The sequence below is a fragment of the Rhinoderma darwinii genome, assembly GCF_050947455.1.
Source record: "Rhinoderma darwinii isolate aRhiDar2 chromosome 5 unlocalized genomic scaffold, aRhiDar2.hap1 SUPER_5_unloc_14, whole genome shotgun sequence".
Classification (NCBI taxonomy): domain Eukaryota; kingdom Metazoa; phylum Chordata; class Amphibia; order Anura; family Rhinodermatidae; genus Rhinoderma; species Rhinoderma darwinii.
In genome coordinates, this window is record NW_027461770.1 from 1 (window position 1) to 19,960 (window position 19,960).

The 19,960-nt window shown below is 47.7% G+C and overlaps 13 non-coding genes across 13 annotated transcripts; all 13 read left to right on the forward strand.

Annotated features, from left to right (window-relative positions):
* The first annotated feature begins 312 nt into the window (after positions 1–312).
* On the forward strand, positions 313–503 carry LOC142685621 (U2 spliceosomal RNA). Its single transcript, XR_012855084.1, has one exon. It is a non-coding gene; the product is annotated as a U2 spliceosomal RNA (small nuclear RNA).
* Positions 504–1,791: 1,288 nt separating this feature from the next.
* Positions 1,792–1,982, forward strand: LOC142685658 (U2 spliceosomal RNA). The gene has a single exon (XR_012855117.1). It is a non-coding gene; the product is annotated as a U2 spliceosomal RNA (small nuclear RNA).
* Positions 1,983–3,274: 1,292 nt separating this feature from the next.
* On the forward strand, positions 3,275–3,465 carry LOC142685671 (U2 spliceosomal RNA). Its single transcript, XR_012855128.1, has one exon. It is a non-coding gene; the product is annotated as a U2 spliceosomal RNA (small nuclear RNA).
* Positions 3,466–5,139: 1,674 nt separating this feature from the next.
* LOC142685382 (U2 spliceosomal RNA) lies at positions 5,140–5,330 on the forward strand. The gene has a single exon (XR_012854868.1). It is a non-coding gene; the product is annotated as a U2 spliceosomal RNA (small nuclear RNA).
* A 1,292-nt stretch (positions 5,331–6,622) lies between these two features.
* LOC142685394 (U2 spliceosomal RNA) lies at positions 6,623–6,813 on the forward strand. Its single transcript, XR_012854879.1, has one exon. It is a non-coding gene; the product is annotated as a U2 spliceosomal RNA (small nuclear RNA).
* A 1,293-nt stretch (positions 6,814–8,106) lies between these two features.
* LOC142685407 (U2 spliceosomal RNA) lies at positions 8,107–8,297 on the forward strand. Its single transcript, XR_012854890.1, has one exon. It is a non-coding gene; the product is annotated as a U2 spliceosomal RNA (small nuclear RNA).
* A 1,690-nt stretch (positions 8,298–9,987) lies between these two features.
* On the forward strand, positions 9,988–10,178 carry LOC142685419 (U2 spliceosomal RNA). The gene has a single exon (XR_012854901.1). It is a non-coding gene; the product is annotated as a U2 spliceosomal RNA (small nuclear RNA).
* A 1,288-nt stretch (positions 10,179–11,466) lies between these two features.
* LOC142685431 (U2 spliceosomal RNA) lies at positions 11,467–11,657 on the forward strand. The gene has a single exon (XR_012854912.1). It is a non-coding gene; the product is annotated as a U2 spliceosomal RNA (small nuclear RNA).
* A 1,300-nt stretch (positions 11,658–12,957) lies between these two features.
* On the forward strand, positions 12,958–13,148 carry LOC142685443 (U2 spliceosomal RNA). Its single transcript, XR_012854923.1, has one exon. It is a non-coding gene; the product is annotated as a U2 spliceosomal RNA (small nuclear RNA).
* A 1,300-nt stretch (positions 13,149–14,448) lies between these two features.
* LOC142685455 (U2 spliceosomal RNA) lies at positions 14,449–14,639 on the forward strand. The gene has a single exon (XR_012854934.1). It is a non-coding gene; the product is annotated as a U2 spliceosomal RNA (small nuclear RNA).
* A 1,284-nt stretch (positions 14,640–15,923) lies between these two features.
* Positions 15,924–16,114, forward strand: LOC142685467 (U2 spliceosomal RNA). Its single transcript, XR_012854945.1, has one exon. It is a non-coding gene; the product is annotated as a U2 spliceosomal RNA (small nuclear RNA).
* Positions 16,115–17,414: 1,300 nt separating this feature from the next.
* On the forward strand, positions 17,415–17,605 carry LOC142685479 (U2 spliceosomal RNA). Its single transcript, XR_012854956.1, has one exon. It is a non-coding gene; the product is annotated as a U2 spliceosomal RNA (small nuclear RNA).
* A 1,677-nt stretch (positions 17,606–19,282) lies between these two features.
* On the forward strand, positions 19,283–19,473 carry LOC142685491 (U2 spliceosomal RNA). Its single transcript, XR_012854967.1, has one exon. It is a non-coding gene; the product is annotated as a U2 spliceosomal RNA (small nuclear RNA).
* The last annotated feature ends 487 nt before the right edge of the window (positions 19,474–19,960 follow it).

Genomic DNA, 19,960 nt, shown 5'->3' on the forward strand with positions numbered 1-19,960 from the left:
AAGGAACAAGGGGTGGCTGTGGGCATGCACTTGCTGCCGCTGCCAGTGTTTATCTGCATGGCAGCAGGGCATTTGGGCGTTGCCAGGAAGGCGTTTTTATGTAGATTCCTCCTCTTTCAGCACTGCATTGTGGTGCAAGCAAAAGAAGCAAATCCTGTCTGGCTTCCTCTCCGGCCTTTATTCACCTCCCGTGTAGCTGTGAGTGTGTGAGCCTGCAGGGCCCCATGGAATTGCCTAGAAGTAGGCTGAATCGCTGCAAGGGCTGAACAGCAGTATCGGGCAGGCTCGGGCAACGCGCGGCCCGTTCGGGTTATCGCTTCTCGGCCTTTTGGCTAAGATCAAGTGTAGTATCTGTTCTTATCAGTTTAATATCTGATACGTCCCCTATCTGGGGACCATATATTAAATGGATTTTTAGAACAGGGAGATGGAAATAGAGCTTGCTCTGTCCACTCCACGCATTGACCTGGTATTGCAGTATTTCCAGGACCGGTGCACCCTTTCCTTATGTGTTGACTAAAAGCAGATTCCAAAAGTGTTTTTTGTCTTTGCTATTGTTTCTGTCTTTCTGAAGGGATCTCCCCTTTTAATCCCATTATTTCAACACCTGTTGGACAATGCATGAGTGATAATGAGCTCATTGATTAAATGCAATTAATGAATAGATTGCCACCTCTTGTTGTGTGTCGTCTGTGTTTCTGTGTTTCCGGCATTTCACATTGGAACACCTCATTCACCTTCCTTGTCTTCTCTCCGCCCTCCCTTTTAGGTAAGTTAAAGAGCTGCACCTGAGCCAGCCACTGATTGATTGATTGATTGATTGATTGATTGATTGATTGATTGATTGATTGATGCAGCACAACAGTCAAATAGTGGAGTGGAGTAGGGGAACAGCAAACAGCCAATAAAGCAGCCCGCCCGCTCGCCTGCCCGCCACAATGGACCTACCTGTGTACACTAGATGGATGTGATGGAATGTACTGTCGTCCCTACATTTCAAGAAGAAGTAAGAATTGCAGTTGCAACAAAGCCTTGCTTGCCTACAAAGAGAGCAGCAATTTGGATTTGTTACTATGTTACCTAGAAGAATAACAAACTGTGCAAGGATGGAGGTTGTAGGAGCAAGGAGAAGTTGTCTGTAAAGTTGGTGGATGCCTATTTTCCATTTTGCAGTCCCTTGTCTCCCTCTTGTGGCCTCCTGGAGGCAACTAGCTGTGCAAAAAAAAGACAGCCTGGCGGCCGGCTGTTGCAGTGTTGCCCTCTCAGGCAACACTGAGTGACTGACTGAGCCTCACCGTCTTATATAAAGTTCAGACGGAACTTTGCACGTGTCATAGTGGAGCCCTCAGGATTCCAGAGCCAGCTTTCTGACATCATAATGGGGCCTCAGAGATAAAAGCCTGGGCCCAGGCAGTGTTGGTCAGTGCTGCTCAGCAGGCAGCACTGGACTGGACTGGATTACAGCTGATACAAGGTGTGAAGGAACAAGGGGTGGCTGTGGGCATGCACTTGCTGCCGCTGCCAGTGTTTATCTGCATGGCAGCAGGGCATTTGGGCGTTGCCAGGAAGGCGTTTTTATGTAGATTCCTCCTCTTTCAGCACTGCATTGTGGTGCAAGCAAAAGAAGCAAATCCTGTCTGGCTTCCTCTCCGGCCTTTATTCACCTCCCGTGTAGCTGTGAGTGTGTGAGCCTGCAGGGCCCCATGGAATTGCCTAGAAGTAGGCTGAATCGCTGCAAGGGCTGAACAGCAGTATCGGGCAGGCTCGGGCAACGCGCGGCCCGTTCGGGTTATCGCTTCTCGGCCTTTTGGCTAAGATCAAGTGTAGTATCTGTTCTTATCAGTTTAATATCTGATACGTCCCCTATCTGGGGACCATATATTAAATGGATTTTTAGAACAGGGAGATGGAAATAGAGCTTGCTCTGTCCACTCCACGCATTGACCTGGTATTGCAGTATTTCCAGGACCGGTGCACCCTTTCCTTATGTGTTGACTAAAAGCAGATTCCAAAAGTGTTTTTTGTCTTTGCTATTGTTTCTGTCTTTCTGAAGGGATCTCCCCTTTTAATCCCATTATTTCAACACCTGTTGGACAATGCATGAGTGATAATGAGCTCATTGATTAAATGCAATTAATGAATAGATTGCCACCTCTTGTTGTGTGTCGTCTGTGTTTCTGTGTTTCCGGCATTTCACATTGGAACACCTCATTCACCTTCCTTGTCTTCTCTCCGCCCTCCCTTTTAGGTAAGTTAAAGAGCTGCACCTGAGCCAGCCACTGATTGATTGATTGATTGATTGATTGATTGATTGATTGATTGATTGATTGATTGATGCAGCACAACAGTCAAATAGTGGAGTGGAGTAGGGGAACAGCAAACAGCCAATAAAGCAGCCCGCCCGCTCGCCTGCCCGCCACAATGGACCTACCTGTGTACACTAGATGGATGTGATGGAATGTACTGTCGTCCCTACATTTCAAGAAGAAGTAAGAATTGCAGTTGCAACAAAGCCTTGCTTGCCTACAAAGAGAGCAGCAATTTGGATTTGTTACTATGTTACCTAGAAGAATAACAAACTGTGCAAGGATGGAGGTTGTAGGAGCAAGGAGAAGTTGTCTGTAAAGTTGGTGGATGCCTATTTTCCATTTTGCAGTCCCTTGTCTCCCTCTTGTGGCCTCCTGGAGGCAACTAGCTGTGCAAAAAAAAGACAGCCTGGCGGCCGGCTGTTGCAGTGTTGCCCTCTCAGGCAACACTGAGTGACTGACTGAGCCTCACCGTCTTATATAAAGTTCAGACGGAACTTTGCACGTGTCATAGTGGAGCCCTCAGGATTCCAGAGCCAGCTTTCTGACATCATAATGGGGCCTCAGAGATAAAAGCCTGGGCCCAGGCAGTGTTGGTCAGTGCTGCTCAGCAGGCAGCACTGGACTGGACTGGATTACAGCTGATACAAGGTGTGAAGGAACAAGGGGTGGCTGTGGGCATGCACTTGCTGCCGCTGCCAGTGTTTATCTGCATGGCAGCAGGGCATTTGGGCGTTGCCAGGAAGGCGTTTTTATGTAGATTCCTCCTCTTTCAGCACTGCATTGTGGTGCAAGCAAAAGAAGCAAATCCTGTCTGGCTTCCTCTCCGGCCTTTATTCACCTCCCGTGTAGCTGTGAGTGTGTGAGCCTGCAGGGCCCCATGGAATTGCCTAGAAGTAGGCTGAATCGCTGCAAGGGCTGAACAGCAGTATCGGGCAGGCTCGGGCAACGCGCGGCCCGTTCGGGTTATCGCTTCTCGGCCTTTTGGCTAAGATCAAGTGTAGTATCTGTTCTTATCAGTTTAATATCTGATACGTCCCCTATCTGGGGACCATATATTAAATGGATTTTTAGAACAGGGAGATGGAAATAGAGCTTGCTCTGTCCACTCCACGCATTGACCTGGTATTGCAGTATTTCCAGGACCGGTGCACCCTTTCCTTATGTGTTGACTAAAAGCAGATTCCAAAAGTGTTTTTTTGTCTTTGCTATTGTTTCTGTCTTTCTGAAGGGATCTCCCCTTTTAATCCCATTATTTCAACACCTGTTGGACAATGCATGAGTGATAATGAGCTCATTGATTAAATGCAATTAATGAATAGATTGCCACCTCTTGTTGTGTGTCGTCTGTGTTTCTGTGTTTCCGGCATTTCACATTGGAACACCTCATTCACCTTCCTTGTCTTCTCTCCGCCCTCCCTTTTAGGTAAGTTAAAGAGCTGCACCTGAGCCAGCCACTGATTGATTGATTGATTGATTGATTGATTGATTGATGCAGCACAACAGTCAAATAGTGGAGTGGAGTAGGGGAACAGCAAACAGCCAATAAAGCAGCCCGCCCGCTCGCCTGCCCGCCACAATGGACCTACCTGTGTACACTAGATGGATGTGATGGAATGTACTGTCGTCCCTACATTTCAAGAAGAAGTAAGGGTATGTTCACACGGCCAAATTTCAGACGTATACGAGGCGTATTATGCCTCGTTTTACGTCTGAAAATATGGCTACAATACGTCGGCAAACATCTGCCCATTCATTTGAATGGGTTTGCCGACGTACTGTGCAGACGACCTGTTATTTACGAGTCGTCGTTTGACAGCTGTCAAACGACGACCCGTAAATTTACTGCCTCGGCAAAGAAGTGCAGGGCACTTCTTTGCCACGTAATTTGAGCCGTTCTTCATTAAAATCAATGAAGCACGGCTCAAGGTTTACGAGCGTCTCAGACGCCTCGTAAATTACGAGGAGGAGCTTTTACGTGTGAAACGAGGCAGCTGTTAACAGTCTGTCTTTTCACACGTAACTGCCTCTCAGCGTGTGAACATACCCTAAGAATTGCAGTTGCAACAAAGCCTTGCTTGCCTACAAAGAGAGCAGCAATTTGGATTTGTTACTATGTTACCTAGAAGAATAACAAACTGTGCAAGGATGGAGGTTGTAGGAGCAAGGAGAAGTTGTCTGTAAAGTTGGTGGATGCCTATTTTCCATTTTGCAGTCCCTTGTCTCCCTCTTGTGGCCTCCTGGAGGCAACTAGCTGTGCAAAAAAAAGACAGCCTGGCGGCCGGCTGTTGCAGTGTTGCCCTCTCAGGCAACACTGAGTGACTGACTGAGCCTCACCGTCTTATATAAAGTTCAGACGGAACTTTGCACGTGTCATAGTGGAGCCCTCAGGATTCCAGAGCCAGCTTTCTGACATCATAATGGGGCCTCAGAGATAAAAGCCTGGGCCCAGGCAGTGTTGGTCAGTGCTGCTCAGCAGGCAGCACTGGACTGGACTGGATTACAGCTGATACAAGGTGTGAAGGAACAAGGGGTGGCTGTGGGCATGCACTTGCTGCCGCTGCCAGTGTTTATCTGCATGGCAGCTGGGCATTTGGGCGTTGCCAGGAAGGCGTTTTTATGTAGATTCCTCCTCTTTCAGCACTGCATTGTGGTGCAAGCAAAAGAAGCAAATCCTGTCTGGCTTCCTCTCCGGCCTTTATTCACCTCCCGTGTAGCTGTGAGTGTGTGAGCCTGCAGGGCCCCATGGAATTGCCTAGAAGTAGGCTGAATCGCTGCAAGGGCTGAACAGCAGTATCGGGCAGGCTCGGGCAACGCGCGGCCCGTTCGGGTTATCGCTTCTCGGCCTTTTGGCTAAGATCAAGTGTAGTATCTGTTCTTATCAGTTTAATATCTGATACGTCCCCTATCTGGGGACCATATATTAAATGGATTTTTAGAACAGGGAGATGGAAATAGAGCTTGCTCTGTCCACTCCACGCATTGACCTGGTATTGCAGTATTTCCAGGACCGGTGCACCCTTTCCTTATGTGTTGACTAAAAGCAGATTCCAAAAGTGTTTTTTGTCTTTGCTATTGTTTCTGTCTTTCTGAAGGGATCTCCCCTTTTAATCCCATTATTTCAACACCTGTTGGACAATGCATGAGTGATAATGAGCTCATTGATTAAATGCAATTAATGAATAGATTGCCACCTCTTGTTGTGTGTCGTCTGTGTTTCTGTGTTTCCGGCATTTCACATTGGAACACCTCATTCACCTTCCTTGTCTTCTCTCCGCCCTCCCTTTTAGGTAAGTTAAAGAGCTGCACCTGAGCCAGCCACTGATTGATTGATTGATTGATTGATTGATTGATTGATTGATTGATTGATTGATTGATGCAGCACAACAGTCAAATAGTGGAGTGGAGTAGGGGAACAGCAAACAGCCAATAAAGCAGCCCGCCCGCTCGCCTGCCCGCCACAATGGACCTACCTGTGTACACTAGATGGATGTGATGGAATGTACTGTCGTCCCTACATTTCAAGAAGAAGTAAGAATTGCAGTTGCAACAAAGCCTTGCTTGCCTACAAAGAGAGCAGCAATTTGGATTTGTTACTATGTTACCTAGAAGAATAACAAACTGTGCAAGGATGGAGGTTGTAGGAGCAAGGAGAAGTTGTCTGTAAAGTTGGTGGATGCCTATTTTCCATTTTGCAGTCCCTTGTCTCCCTCTTGTGGCCTCCTGGAGGCAACTAGCTGTGCAAAAAAAAGACAGCCTGGCGGCCGGCTGTTGCAGTGTTGCCCTCTCAGGCAACACTGAGTGACTGACTGAGCCTCACCGTCTTATATAAAGTTCAGACGGAACTTTGCACGTGTCATAGTGGAGCCCTCAGGATTCCAGAGCCAGCTTTCTGACATCATAATGGGGCCTCAGAGATAAAAGCCTGGGCCCAGGCAGTGTTGGTCAGTGCTGCTCAGCAGGCAGCACTGGACTGGACTGGATTACAGCTGATACAAGGTGTGAAGGAACAAGGGGTGGCTGTGGGCATGCACTTGCTGCCGCTGCCAGTGTTTATCTGCATGGCAGCAGGGCATTTGGGCGTTGCCAGGAAGGCGTTTTTATGTAGATTCCTCCTCTTTCAGCACTGCATTGTGGTGCAAGCAAAAGAAGCAAATCCTGTCTGGCTTCCTCTCCGGCCTTTATTCACCTCCCGTGTAGCTGTGAGTGTGTGAGCCTGCAGGGCCCCATGGAATTGCCTAGAAGTAGGCTGAATCGCTGCAAGGGCTGAACAGCAGTATCGGGCAGGCTCGGGCAACGCGCGGCCCGTTCGGGTTATCGCTTCTCGGCCTTTTGGCTAAGATCAAGTGTAGTATCTGTTCTTATCAGTTTAATATCTGATACGTCCCCTATCTGGGGACCATATATTAAATGGATTTTTAGAACAGGGAGATGGAAATAGAGCTTGCTCTGTCCACTCCACGCATTGACCTGGTATTGCAGTATTTCCAGGACCGGTGCACCCTTTCCTTATGTGTTGACTAAAAGCAGATTCCAAAAGTGTTTTTTGTCTTTGCTATTGTTTCTGTCTTTCTGAAGGGATCTCCCCTTTTAATCCCATTATTTCAACACCTGTTGGACAATGCATGAGTGATAATGAGCTCATTGATTAAATGCAATTAATGAATAGATTGCCACCTCTTGTTGTGTGTCGTCTGTGTTTCTGTGTTTCCGGCATTTCACATTGGAACACCTCATTCACCTTCCTTGTCTTCTCTCCGCCCTCCCTTTTAGGTAAGTTAAAGAGCTGCACCTGAGCCAGCCACTGATTGATTGATTGATTGATTGATTGATTGATTGATTGATTGATTGATTGATGCAGCACAACAGTCAAATAGTGGAGTGGAGTAGGGGAACAGCAAACAGCCAATAAAGCAGCCCGCCCGCTCGCCTGCCCGCCACAATGGACCTACCTGTGTACACTAGATGGATGTGATGGAATGTACTGTCGTCCCTACATTTCAAGAAGAAGTAAGAATTGCAGTTGCGTTGCAACAAAGCCTTGCTTGCCTACAAAGAGAGCAGCAATTTGGATTTGTTACTATGTTACCTAGAAGAATAACAAACTGTGCAAGGATGGAGGTTGTAGGAGCAAGGAGAAGTTGTCTGTAAAGTTGGTGGATGCCTATTTTCCATTTTGCAGTCCCTTGTCTCCCTCTTGTGGCCTCCTGGAGGCAACTAGCTGTGCAAAAAAAAGACAGCCTGGCGGCCGGCTGTTGCAGTGTTGCCCTCTCAGGCAACACTGAGTGACTGACTGAGCCTCACCGTCTTATATAAAGTTCAGACGGAACTTTGCACGTGTCATAGTGGAGCCCTCAGGATTCCAGAGCCAGCTTTCTGACATCATAATGGGGCCTCAGAGATAAAAGCCTGGGCCCAGGCAGTGTTGGTCAGTGCTGCTCAGCAGGCAGCACTGGACTGGACTGGATTACAGCTGATACAAGGTGTGAAGGAACAAGGGGTGGCTGTGGGCATGCACTTGCTGCCGCTGCCAGTGTTTATCTGCATGGCAGCAGGGCATTTGGGCGTTGCCAGGAAGGCGTTTTTATGTAGATTCCTCCTCTTTCAGCACTGCATTGTGGTGCAAGCAAAAGAAGCAAATCCTGTCTGGCTTCCTCTCCGGCCTTTATTCACCTCCCGTGTAGCTGTGAGTGTGTGAGCCTGCAGGGCCCCATGGAATTGCCTAGAAGTAGGCTGAATCGCTGCAAGGGCTGAACAGCAGTATCGGGCAGGCTCGGGCAACGCGCGGCCCGTTCGGGTTATCGCTTCTCGGCCTTTTGGCTAAGATCAAGTGTAGTATCTGTTCTTATCAGTTTAATATCTGATACGTCCCCTATCTGGGGACCATATATTAAATGGATTTTTAGAACAGGGAGATGGAAATAGAGCTTGCTCTGTCCACTCCACGCATTGACCTGGTATTGCAGTATTTCCAGGACCGGTGCACCCTTTCCTTATGTGTTGACTAAAAGCAGATTCCAAAAGTGTTTTTTGTCTTTGCTATTGTTTCTGTCTTTCTGAAGGGATCTCCCCTTTTAATCCCATTATTTCAACACCTGTTGGACAATGCATGAGTGATAATGAGCTCATTGATTAAATGCAATTAATGAATAGATTGCCACCTCTTGTTGTGTGTCGTCTGTGTTTCTGTGTTTCCGGCATTTCACATTGGAACACCTCATTCACCTTCCTTGTCTTCTCTCCGCCCTCCCTTTTAGGTAAGTTAAAGAGCTGCACCTGAGCCAGCCACTGATTGATTGATTGATTGATTGATTGATTGATTGATTGATTGATTGATTGATGCAGCACAACAGTCAAATAGTGGAGTGGAGTAGGGGAACAGCAAACAGCCAATAAAGCAGCCCGCCCGCTCGCCTGCCCGCCACAATGGACCTACCTGTGTACACTAGATGGATGTGATGGAATGTACTGTCGTCCCTACATTTCAAGAAGAAGTAAGGGTATGTTCACACGGCCAAATTTCAGACGTATACGAGGCGTATTATGCCTCGTTTTACGTCTGAAAATATGGCTACAATACGTCGGCAAACATCTGCCCATTCATTTGAATGGGTTTGCCGACGTACTGTGCAGACGACCTGTTATTTACGAGTCGTCGTTTGACAGCTGTCAAACGACGACCCGTAAATTTACTGCCTCGGCAAAGAAGTGCAGGGCACTTCTTTGCCACGTAATTTGAGCCGTTCTTCATTAAAATCAATGAAGCACGGCTCAAGGTTTTACGAGCGTCTCAGACGCCTCGTAAATTACGAGGAGGAGCTTTTACGTGTGAAACGAGGCAGCTGTTAACAGTCTGTCTTTTCACACGTAACTGCCTCTCAGCGTGTGAACATACCCTAAGAATTGCAGTTGCAACAAAGCCTTGCTTGCCTACAAAGAGAGCAGCAATTTGGATTTGTTACTATGTTACCTAGAAGAATAACAAACTGTGCAAGGATGGAGGTTGTAGGAGCAAGGAGAAGTTGTCTGTAAAGTTGGTGGATGCCTATTTTCCATTTTGCAGTCCCTTGTCTCCCTCTTGTGGCCTCCTGGAGGCAACTAGCTGTGCAAAAAAAAGACAGCCTGGCGGCCGGCTGTTGCAGTGTTGCCCTCTCAGGCAACACTGAGTGACTGACTGAGCCTCACCGTCTTATATAAAGTTCAGACGGAACTTTGCACGTGTCATAGTGGAGCCCTCAGGATTCCAGAGCCAGCTTTCTGACATCATAATGGGGCCTCAGAGATAAAAGCCTGGGCCCAGGCAGTGTTGGTCAGTGCTGCTCAGCAGGCAGCACTGGACTGGACTGGATTACAGCTGATACAAGGTGTGAAGGAACAAGGGGTGGCTGTGGGCATGCACTTGCTGCCGCTGCCAGTGTTTATCTGCATGGCAGCAGGGCATTTGGGCGTTGCCAGGAAGGCGTTTTTATGTAGATTCCTCCTCTTTCAGCACTGCATTGTGGTGCAAGCAAAAGAAGCAAATCCTGTCTGGCTTCCTCTCCGGCCTTTATTCACCTCCCGTGTAGCTGTGAGTGTGTGAGCCTGCAGGGCCCCATGGAATTGCCTAGAAGTAGGCTGAATCGCTGCAAGGGCTGAACAGCAGTATCGGGCAGGCTCGGGCAACGCGCGGCCCGTTCGGGTTATCGCTTCTCGGCCTTTTGGCTAAGATCAAGTGTAGTATCTGTTCTTATCAGTTTAATATCTGATACGTCCCCTATCTGGGGACCATATATTAAATGGATTTTTAGAACAGGGAGATGGAAATAGAGCTTGCTCTGTCCACTCCACGCATTGACCTGGTATTGCAGTATTTCCAGGACCGGTGCACCCTTTCCTTATGTGTTGACTAAAAGCAGATTCCAAAAGTGTTTTTTGTCTTTGCTATTGTTTCTGTCTTTCTGAAGGGATCTCCCCTTTTAATCCCATTATTTCAACACCTGTTGGACAATGCATGAGTGATAATGAGCTCATTGATTAAATGCAATTAATGAATAGATTGCCACCTCTTGTTGTGTGTCGTCTGTGTTTCTGTGTTTCCGGCATTTCACATTGGAACACCTCATTCACCTTCCTTGTCTTCTCTCCGCCCTCCCTTTTAGGTAAGTTAAAGAGCTGCACCTGAGCCAGCCACTGATTGATTGATTGATTGATTGATTGATTGATTGATTGATTGATTGATTGATGCAGCACAACAGTCAAATAGTGGAGTGGAGTAGGGGAACAGCAAACAGCCAATAAAGCAGCCCGCCCGCTCGCCTGCCCGCCACAATGGACCTACCTGTGTACACTAGATGGATGTGATGGAATGTACTGCCGTCCCTACATTTCAAGAAGAAGTAAGAATTGCAGTTGCAACAAAGCCTTGCTTGCCTACAAAGAGAGCAGCAATTTGGATTTGTTACTATGTTACCTAGAAGAATAACAAACTGTGCAAGGATGGAGGTTGTAGGAGCAAGGAGAAGTTGTCTGTAAAGTTGGTGGATGCCTATTTTCCATTTTGCAGTCCCTTGTCTCCCTCTTGTGGCCTCCTGGAGGCAACTAGCTGTGCAAAAAAAAGACAGCCTGGCGGCCGGCTGTTGCAGTGTTGCCCTCTCAGGCAACACTGAGTGACTGACTGAGCCTCACCGTCTTATATAAAGTTCAGACGGAACTTTGCACGTGTCATAGTGGAGCCCTCAGGATTCCAGAGCCAGCTTTCTGACATCATAATGGGGCCTCAGAGATAAAAGCCTAGGCCCAGGCAGTGTTGGTCAGTGCTGCTCAGCAGGCAGCACTGGACTGGACTGGATTACAGCTGATACAAGGTGTGAAGGAACAAGGGGTGGCTGTGGGCATGCACTTGCTGCCGCTGCCAGTGTTTATCTGCATGGCAGCAGGGCATTTGGGCGTTGCCAGGAAGGCGTTTTTATGTAGATTCCTCCTCTTTCAGCACTGCATTGTGGTGCAAGCAAAAGAAGCAAATCCTGTCTGGCTTCCTCTCCGGCCTTTATTCACCTCCCGTGTAGCTGTGAGTGTGTGAGCCTGCAGGGCCCCATGGAATTGCCTAGAAGTAGGCTGAATCGCTGCAAGGGCTGAACAGCAGTATCGGGCAGGCTCGGGCAACACGCGGCCCATTCGGGTTATCGCTTCTCGGCCTTTTGGCTAAGATCAAGTGTAGTATCTGTTCTTATCAGTTTAATATCTGATACGTCCCCTATCTGGGGACCATATATTAAATGGATTTTTAGAACAGGGAGATGGAAATAGAGCTTGCTCTGTCCACTCCACGCATTGACCTGGTATTGCAGTATTTCCAGGACCGGTGCACCCTTTCCTTATGTGTTGACTAAAAGCAGATTCCAAAAGTGTTTTTTGTCTTTGCTATTGTTTCTGTCTTTCTGAAGGGATCTCCCCTTTTAATCCCATTATTTCAACACCTGTTGGACAATGCATGAGTGATAATGAGCTCATTGATTAAATGCAATTAATGAATAGATTGCCACCTCTTGTTGTGTGTCGTCTGTGTTTCTGTGTTTCCGGCATTTCACATTGGAACACCTCATTCACCTTCCTTGTCTTCTCTCCGCCCTCCCTTTTAGGTAAGTTAAAGAGCTGCACCTGAGCCAGCCACTGATTGATTGATTGATTGATTGATTGATTGATTGATTGATTGATTGATTGATTGATTGATTGATGCAGCACAACAGTCAAATAGTGGAGTGGAGTAGGGGAACAGCAAACAGCCAATAAAGCAGCCCGCCCGCTCGCCTGCCCGCCACAATGGACCTACCTGTGTACACTAGATGGATGTGATGGAATGTACTGTCGTCCCTACATTTCAAGAAGAAGTAAGAATTGCAGTTGCAACAAAGCCTTGCTTGCCTACAAAGAGAGCAGCAATTTGGATTTGTTACTATGTTACCTAGAAGAATAACAAACTGTGCAAGGATGGAGGTTGTAGGAGCAAGGAGAAGTTGTCTGTAAAGTTGGTGGATGCCTATTTTCCATTTTGCAGTCCCTTGTCTCCCTCTTGTGGCCTCCTGGAGGCAACTAGCTGTGCAAAAAAAAGACAGCCTGGCGGCCGGCTGTTGCAGTGTTGCCCTCTCAGGCAACACTGAGTGACTGACTGAGCCTCACCGTCTTATATAAAGTTCAGACGGAACTTTGCACGTGTCATAGTGGAGCCCTCAGGATTCCAGAGCCAGCTTTCTGACATCATAATGGGGCCTCAGAGATAAAAGCCTGGGCCCAGGCAGTGTTGGTCAGTGCTGCTCAGCAGGCAGCACTGGACTGGACTGGATTACAGCTGATACAAGGTGTGAAGGAACAAGGGGTGGCTGTGGGCATGCACTTGCTGCCGCTGCCAGTGTTTATCTGCATGGCAGCAGGGCATTTGGGCGTTGCCAGGAAGGCGTTTTTATGTAGATTCCTCCTCTTTCAGCACTGCATTGTGGTGCAAGCAAAAGAAGCAAATCCTGTCTGGCTTCCTCTCCGGCCTTTATTCACCTCCCGTGTAGCTGTGAGTGTGTGAGCCTGCAGGGCCCCATGGAATTGCCTAGAAGTAGGCTGAATCGCTGCAAGGGCTGAACAGCAGTATCGGGCAGGCTCGGGCAACGCGCGGCCCGTTCGGGTTATCGCTTCTCGGCCTTTTGGCTAAGATCAAGTGTAGTATCTGTTCTTATCAGTTTAATATCTGATACGTCCCCTATCTGGGGACCATATATTAAATGGATTTTTAGAACAGGGAGATGGAAATAGAGCTTGCTCTGTCCACTCCACGCATTGACCTGGTATTGCAGTATTTCCAGGACCGGTGCACCCTTTCCTTATGTGTTGACTAAAAGCAGATTCCAAAAGTGTTTTTTGTCTTTGCTATTGTTTCTGTCTTTCTGAAGGGATCTCCCCTTTTAATCCCATTATTTCAACACCTGTTAGACAATGCATGAGTGATAAAGAGCTCATTGATTAAATGCAATTAATGAATAGATTGCCACCTCTTGTTGTGTGTCGTCTGTGTTTCTGTGTTTCCGGCATTTCACATTGGAACACCTCATTCACCTTCCTTGTCTTCTCTCCGCCCTCCCTTTTAGGTAAGTTAAAGAGCTGCACCTGAGCCAGCCACTGATTGATTGATTGATTGATTGATTGATTGATTGATTGATTGATTGATTGATTGATTGATTGATGCAGCACAACAGTCAAATAGTGGAGTGGAGTAGGGGAACAGCAAACAGCCAATAAAGCAGCCCGCCCGCTCGCCTGCCCGCCACAATGGACCTACCTGTGTACACTAGATGGATGTGATGGAATGTACTGTCGTCCCTACATTTCAAGAAGAAGTAAGAATTGCAGTTGCAACAAAGCCTTGCTTGCCTACAAAGAGAGCAGCAATTTGGATTTGTTACTATGTTACCTAGAAGAATAACAAACTGTGCAAGGATGGAGGTTGTAGGAGCAAGGAGAAGTTGTCTGTAAAGTTGGTGGATGCCTATTTTCCATTTTGCAGTCCCTTGTCTCCCTCTTGTGGCCTCCTGGAGGCAACTAGCTGTGCAAAAAAAAGACAGCCTGGCGGCCGGCTGTTGCAGTGTTGCCCTCTCAGGCAACACTGAGTGACTGACTGAGCCTCACCGTCTTATATAAAGTTCAGACGGAACTTTGCACGTGTCATAGTGGAGCCCTCAGGATTCCAGAGCCAGCTTTCTGACATCATAATGGGGCCTCAGAGATAAAAGCCTGGGCCCAGGCAGTGTTGGTCAGTGCTGCTCAGCAGGCAGCACTGGACTGGACTGGATTACAGCTGATACAAGGTGTGAAGGAACAAGGGGTGGCTGTGGGCATGCACTTGCTGCCGCTGCCAGTGTTTATCTGCATGGCAGCAGGGCATTTGGGCGTTGCCAGGAAGGCGTTTTTATGTAGATTCCTCCTCTTTCAGCACTGCATTGTGGTGCAAGTAAAAGAAGCAAATCCTGTCTGGCTTCCTCTCCGGCCTTTATTCACCTCCCGTGTAGCTGTGAGTGTGTGAGCCTGCAGGGCCCCATGGAATTGCCTAGAAGTAGGCTGAATCGCTGCAAGGGCTGAACAGCAGTATCGGGCAGGCTCGGGCAACGCGCGGCCCGTTCGGGTTATCGCTTCTCGGCCTTTTGGCTAAGATCAAGTGTAGTATCTGTTCTTATCAGTTTAATATCTGATACGTCCCCTATCTGGGGACCATATATTAAATGGATTTTTAGAACAGGGAGATGGAAATAGAGCTTGCTCTGTCCACTCCACGCATTGACCTGGTATTGCAGTATTTCCAGGACCGGTGCACCCTTTCCTTATGTGTTGACTAAAAGCAGATTCCAAAAGTGTTTTTTGTCTTTGCTATTGTTTCTGTCTTTCTGAAGGGATCTCCCCTTTTAATCCCATTATTTCAACACCTGTTGGACAATGCATGAGTGATAATGAGCTCATTGATTAAATGCAATTAATGAATAGATTGCCACCTCTTGTTGTGTGTCGTCTGTGTTTCTGTGTTTCCGGCATTTCACATTGGAACACCTCATTCACCTTCCTTGTCTTCTCTCCGCCCTCCCTTTTAGGTAAGTTAAAGAGCTGCACCTGAGCCAGCCACTGATTGATTGATTGATTGATTGATTGATTGATTGATTGATTGATTGATGCAGCACAACAGTCAAATAGTGGAGTGGAGTAGGGGAACAGCAAACAGCCAATAAAGCAGCCCGCCCGCTCGCCTGCCCGCCACAATGGACCTACCTGTGTACACTAGATGGATGTGATGGAATGTACTGTCGTCCCTACATTTCAAGAAGAAGTAAGAATTGCAGTTGCAACAAAGCCTTGCTTGCCTACAAAGAGAGCAGCAATTTGGATTTGTTACTATGTTACCTAGAAGAATAACAAACTGTGCAAGGATGGAGGTTGTAGGAGCAAGGAGAAGTTGTCTGTAAAGTTGGTGGATGCCTATTTTCCATTTTGCAGTCCCTTGTCTCCCTCTTGTGGCCTCCTGGAGGCAACTAGCTGTGCAAAAAAAAGACAGCCTGGCGGCCGGCTGTTGCAGTGTTGCCCTCTCAGGCAACACTGAGTGACTGACTGAGCCTCACCGTCTTATATAAAGTTCAGACGGAACTTTGCACGTGTCATAGTGGAGCCCTCAGGATTCCAGAGCCAGCTTTCTGACATCATAATGGGGCCTCAGAGATAAAAGCCTGGGCCCAGGCAGTGTTGGTCAGTGCTGCTCAGCAGGCAGCACTGGACTGGACTGGATTACAGCTGATACAAGGTGTGAAGGAACAAGGGGTGGCTGTGGGCATGCACTTGCTGCCGCTGCCAGTGTTTATCTGCATGGCAGCAGGGCATTTGGGCGTTGCCAGGAAGGCGTTTTTATGTAGATTCCTCCTCTTTCAGCACTGCATTGTGGTGCAAGCAAAAGAAGCAAATCCTGTCTGGCTTCCTCTCCGGCCTTTATTCACCTCCCGTGTAGCTGTGAGTGTGTGAGCCTGCAGGGCCCCATGGAATTGCCTAGAAGTAGGCTGAATCGCTGCAAGGGCTGAACAGCAGTATCTGGCAGGCTCGGGCAACGCGCGGCCCGTTCGGGTTATCGCTTCTCGGCCTTTTGGCTAAGATCAAGTGTAGTATCTGTTCTTATCAGTTTAATATCTGATACGTCCCCTATCTGGGGACCATATATTAAATGGATTTTTAGAACAGGGAGATGGAAATAGAGCTTGCTCTGTCCACTCCACGCATTGACCTGGTATTGCAGTATTTCCAGGACCGGTGCACCCTTTCCTTATGTGTTGACTAAAAGCAGATTCCAAAAGTGTTTTTTGTCTTTGCTATTGTTTCTGTCTTTCTGAAGGGATCTCCCCTTTTAATCCCATTATTTCAACACCTGTTGGACAATGCATGAGTGATAATGAGCTCATTGATTAAATGCAATTAATGAATAGATTGCCACCTCTTGTTGTGTGTCGTCTGTGTTTCTGTGTTTCCGGCATTTCACATTGGAACACCTCATTCACCTTCCTTGTCTTCTCTCCGCCCTCCCTTTTAGGTAAGTTAAAGAGCTGCACCTGAGCCAGCCACTGATTGATTGATTGATTGATTGATTGATTGATTGATTGATTGATTGATTGATTGATTGATTGATGCAGCACAACAGTCAAATAGTGGAGTGGAGTAGGGGAACAGCAAACAGCCAATAAAGCAGCCCGCCCGCTCGCCTGCCCGCCACAATGGACCTACCTGTGTACACTAGATGGATGTGATGGAATGTACTGTCGTCCCTACATTTCAAGAAGAAGTAAGAATTGCAGTTGCAACAAAGCCTTGCTTGCCTACAAAGAGAGCAGCAATTTGGATTTGTTACTATGTTACCTAGAAGAATAACAAACTGTGCAAGGATGGAGGTTGTAGGAGCAAGGAGAAGTTGTCTGTAAAGTTGGTGGATGCCTATTTTCCATTTTGCAGTCCCTTGTCTCCCTCTTGTGGCCTCCTGGAGGCAACTAGCTGTGCAAAAAAAAGACAGCCTGGCGGCCGGCTGTTGCAGTGTTGCCCTCTCAGGCAACACTGAGTGACTGACTGAGCCTCACCGTCTTATATAAAGTTCAGACGGAACTTTGCACGTGTCATAGTGGAGCCCTCAGGATTCCAGAGCCAGCTTTCTGACATCATAATGGGGCCTCAGAGATAAAAGCCTGGGCCCAGGCAGTGTTGGTCAGTGCTGCTCAGCAGGCAGCACTGGACTGGACTGGATTACAGCTGATACAAGGTGTGAAGGAACAAGGGGTGGCTGTGGGCATGCACTTGCTGCCGCTGCCAGTGTTTATCTGCATGGCAGCAGGGCATTTGGGCGTTGCCAGGAAGGCGTTTTTATGTAGATTCCTCCTCTTTCAGCACTGCATTGTGGTGCAAGCAAAAGAAGCAAATCCTGTCTGGCTTCCTCTCCGGCCTTTATTCACCTCCCGTGTAGCTGTGAGTGTGTGAGCCTGCAGGGCCCCATGGAATTGCCTAGAAGTAGGCTGAATCGCTGCAAGGGCTGAACAGCAGTATCGGGCAGGCTCGGGCAACGCGCGGCCCGTTCGGGTTATCGCTTCTCGGCCTTTTGGCTAAGATCAAGTGTAGTATCTGTTCTTATCAGTTTAATATCTGATACGTCCCCTATCTGGGGACCATATATTAAATGGATTTTTAGAACAGGGAGATGGAAATAGAGCTTGCTCTGTCCACTCCACGCATTGACCTGGTATTGCAGTATTTCCAGGACCGGTGCACCCTTTCCTTATGTGTTGACTAAAAGCAGATTCCAAAAGTGTTTTTTGTCTTTGCTATTGTTTCTGTCTTTCTGAAGGGATCTCCCCTTTTAATCCCATTATTTCAACACCTGTTGGACAATGCATGAGTGATAATGAGCTCATTGATTAAATGCAATTAATGAATAGATTGCCACCTCTTGTTGTGTGTCGTCTGTGTTTCTGTGTTTCCGGCATTTCACATTGGAACACCTCATTCACCTTCCTTGTCTTCTCTCCGCCCTCCCTTTTAGGTAAGTTAAAGAGCTGCACCTGAGCCAGCCACTGATTGATTGATTGATTGATTGATTGATTGATTGATTGATGCAGCACAACAGTCAAATAGTGGAGTGGAGTAGGGGAACAGCAAACAGCCAATAAAGCAGCCCGCCCGCTCGCCTGCCCGCCACAATGGACCTACCTGTGTACACTAGATGGATGTGATGGAATGTACTGTCGTCCCTACATTTCAAGAAGAAGTAAGGGTATGTTCACACGGCCAAATTTCAGACGTATACGAGGCGTATTATGCCTCGTTTTACGTCTGAAAATATGGCTACAATACGTCGGCAAACATCTGCCCATTCATTTGAATGGGTTTGCCGACGTACTGTGCAGACGACCTGTTATTTACGAGTCGTCGTTTGACAGCTGTCAAACGACGACCCGTAAATTTACTGCCTCGGCAAAGAAGTGCAGGGCACTTCTTTGCCACGTAATTTGAGCCGTTCTTCATTAAAATCAATGAAGCACGGCTCAAGGTTTACGAGCGTCTCAGACGCCTCGTAAATTACGAGGAGGAGCTTTTACGTGTGAAACGAGGCAGCTGTTAACAGTCTGTCTTTTCACACGTAACTGCCTCTCAGCGTGTGAACATACCCTAAGAATTGCAGTTGCAACAAAGCCTTGCTTGCCTACAAAGAGAGCAGCAATTTGGATTTGTTACTATGTTACCTAGAAGAATAACAAACTGTGCAAGGATGGAGGTTGTAGGAGCAAGGAGAAGTTGTCTGTAAAGTTGGTGGATGCCTATTTTCCATTTTGCAGTCCCTTGTCTCCCTCTTGTGGCCTCCTGGAGGCAACTAGCTGTGCAAAAAAAAGACAGCCTGGCGGCCGGCTGTTGCAGTGTTGCCCTCTCAGGCAACACTGAGTGACTGACTGAGCCTCACCGTCTTATATAAAGTTCAGACGGAACTTTGCACGTGTCATAGTGGAGCCCTCAGGATTCCAGAGCCAGCTTTCTGACATCATAATGGGGCCTCAGAGATAAAAGCCTGGGCCCAGGCAGTGTTGGTCAGTGCTGCTCAGCAGGCAGCACTGGACTGGACTGGATTACAGCTGATACAAGGTGTGAAGGAACAAGGGGTGGCTGTGGGCATGCACTTGCTGCCGCTGCCAGTGTTTATCTGCATGGCAGCAGGGCATTTGGGCGTTGCCAGGAAGGCGTTTTTATGTAGATTCCTCCTCTTTCAGCACTGCATTGTGGTGCAAGCAAAAGAAGCAAATCCTGTCTGGCTTCCTCTCCGGCCTTTATTCACCTCCCGTGTAGCTGTGAGTGTGTGAGCCTGCAGGGCCCCATGGAATTGCCTAGAAGTAGGCTGAATCGCTGCAAGGGCTGAACAGCAGTATCGGGCAGGCTCGGGCAACGCGCGGCCCGTTCGGGTTATCGCTTCTCGGCCTTTTGGCTAAGATCAAGTGTAGTATCTGTTCTTATCAGTTTAATATCTGATACGTCCCCTATCTGGGGACCATATATTAAATGGATTTTTAGAACAGGGAGATGGAAATAGAGCTTGCTCTGTCCACTCCACGCATTGACCTGGTATTGCAGTATTTCCAGGACCGGTGCACCCTTTCCTTATGTGTTGACTAAAAGCAGATTCCAAAAGTGTTTTTTGTCTTTGCTATTGTTTCTGTCTTTCTGAAGGGATCTCCCCTTTTAATCCCATTATTTCAACACCTGTTGGACAATGCATGAGTGATAATGAGCTCATTGATTAAATGCAATTAATGAATAGATTGCCACCTCTTGTTGTGTGTCGTCTGTGTTTCTGTGTTTCCGGCATTTCACATTGGAACACCTCATTCACCTTCCTTGTCTTCTCTCCGCCCTCCCTTTTAGGTAAGTTAAAGAGCTGCACCTGAGCCAGCCACTGATTGATTGATTGATTGATTGATTGATTGATTGATTGATTGATGCAGCACAACAGTCAAATAGTGGAGTGGAGTAGGGGAACAGCAAACAGCCAATAAAGCAGCCCGCCCGCTCGCCTGCCCGCCACAATGGACCTACCTGTGTACACTAGATGGATGTGATGGAATGTACTGTCGTCCCTACATTTC